The following is a 2,367-nucleotide window of genomic DNA, read 5'->3' as shown; positions in this document are numbered from 1 at the left end:
TTTTTGAGTAATGTGAATATGCAGCATATTTGGTGGTTAGAACAGATCAAGGTTTTATATTAAAACTTCAATTTAGTTTATTCGAATGTTTCTGTGCTAGACCAAAAGTATGCATGTTAGATTTTTGAAGGTTTTCTGCCATCATTTGCAGCTTTGTATGAGAAAAAAAACAAAAAACAACCATGCATCCATGTTCATCAACTTCTAAAATATGCACTCCTTTATTAGTCAATCTCAAAACCAGAATATAGTGGGGAAAAAACAAAATATTACCACTTTTGCAATAATAAAATTCAAAAGATGGTAAGGATCATGAATGGAAATCTATGCGACAAGGAAAAACAAGGGGCAGAAAGACAACTACAGATTGTTTTATCAGGATTTACGGACTAAACCTGTATCTAAGAAAGAAAAAAAAAAAAAAAAAAAAACAATCTGAAGGCCTTTATCTCAACAACATGCAGTCACCATAAAGCATGCAGAATATCTCTCTGCCAAGTAATCATTATCCACAGTGGATAAGCACTCACATCCTGCACTGGGAGAAGTTCCCAGGATGCCACTCAGCCAATCAGATAAAAGTGTTTTAAATACCCGCTCTTCATCTGAAGAGGCCATCCTCTTCACTCAGACCACCATCTGGGAGTCCAACCTGATCATTAAAGCCAAGAGGAACCAACACACACTCACATACCAGACATGTCTCCATGCTGATGGAGGATTTTTATGTAAAAATAAAACAAAATATGACAATACCTTCTAATGCACTTCTGAATAACCTTGAGCATCCATGTGTGTCTGAGACAAAATATCTGGAGAAGGAGACTCGCTGACATTCCTTAATTACAGAGTCCCTTGGTGATGAAATCAAGGAAAGGAAGTCAAGGTTGGAAGTCAGACCCAGAGGTTTTATGGCCTCGACCATGAGACAAATGCATTCATCTTTAACTATGCAAAAAGAGACTCAATCCCAAAAGGCATAAATAAAAACATACCATAAAAGGAGGGAGGAGAAGGAGAAGAAGTTGGCTTGGATGCAGTCTGACGAGAGATTATCTCTCTCTAATGGCTGACTTGTTGACTGCAACACTTTTCGCCACCCCCATCTACACATCTAATGTTACCGTGGGCCCCAGCTCACAGCACACCCAGAGACGTACACTTCCTCTCCTCCTTGCAGGGTTTATCAGCCCTGTTGTCAGCTGCCTTAGGGATTTATGAAGATATCAGACTCTGAAACCATGAAAACCACCAAGCGAACCGGAGACGTCACCGTCAGAGCTTCCTCTCTGCTCCCATGCAGCCGACGCATGCTGAAAACAAATCGGACGATATGGGTTTACAAGCTTCAGCAGATGGAAAAGAAAAAGTAACTTCTTCTGCTGCATCTCTCATAAATCTGTCTCAGTGATTCACAGCATATTAAATAAAACTTTTGAATGACTTCCAGTCAATAAAATGTATTTGTTCCTCCTCTGCAGACATATAGAGGGCTATTTTACCAATCAAAATAAATTCAATCACACAGACTTTTATGACCAGCTTCTTATGTTTAAGAGCGGTTTTTGTTTAAATTAAAGTGAGCATTTGGGGGGGAAAAAATTTATACTGACCATAAAAACTTGAGAATGAAGCTAAAGTAGTCAACACTTTTCCAAAAGGGTGAGAGAAAGTATTATGGCCTTTGATTATATTTTTCCTAAATGTTGTATGGCTACTTAAAATTACTTAAGATGAGAGGATTTAACTTGTGAGTTTTCATGTTTGTAAATAAGGAAGCCAAAAGGAGCAACATTGCATTTTAGTACATGGTTGGATTATGGGTTAAAAAGCTCTTCATGGCACAAATATGTAGAAGGCCTCCAACAATAGAGCAGGATATCCAAAAAAGTCAAACTATGATCAAAGCAGATCCAGCTGCTTTTCTTTAGGCATTAGGAAAGTTTGGAGTTCCTCAATATTTATAATGAATAAATTGTCTTTTGGTAGGAAAACTTTTCATTCTTTCTGGCAATCATAACATTTTATCTTCTTATATCAGTATGTTCTTTCTGGTTGTTTTGCATCTTTTGTTTTCCTGTGGTGGAGATTTTCTTTTTATTAGATTTACATAATTTCTCTCAATGTTGCTCCATTTTTTGGCATTAAATGTATTCTTTTAACCAAAAAAATATTAAATCCTAATTTTTATATAGGTCTCAAAGCCTTTTATAGAGTTTTATATTTTAGCTTTTAGTTAATGTGCCTTTGTTTATCATTTTAGGCCTTTATGCTCAATTTAAATCAAGCTCGATGTGTTCGGCCTCTCTTTATCTCATTTAATATTTTTATTTAGACCATTTTCTACTTTAAAAGAAAAACATAAAA

General features: G+C 36.1%; 1 long non-coding RNA gene across 1 annotated transcript; it reads right to left on the bottom strand.

Annotated features, from left to right (window-relative positions):
- Positions 1-489: 489 nt before the first annotated feature.
- Positions 490-1,246, bottom strand: LOC119792960. Its single transcript, XR_005282047.1, has 3 exons — positions 996-1,246; positions 757-854; positions 490-652 (listed from the first exon to the last, which is right to left on the bottom strand). It is a non-coding gene; the product is annotated as an uncharacterized LOC119792960 (long non-coding RNA).
- Positions 1,247-2,367: the final 1,121 nt, after the last annotated feature.

This window comes from Cyprinodon tularosa, unplaced genomic scaffold (genome assembly GCF_016077235.1).
Source record: "Cyprinodon tularosa strain WSP-4 unplaced genomic scaffold, ASM1607723v1 ctg437, whole genome shotgun sequence".
In the NCBI taxonomy this organism is placed as follows: domain Eukaryota; kingdom Metazoa; phylum Chordata; class Actinopteri; order Cyprinodontiformes; family Cyprinodontidae; genus Cyprinodon; species Cyprinodon tularosa.
This window is presented reverse-complemented; position numbering and strand designations above follow the sequence as displayed.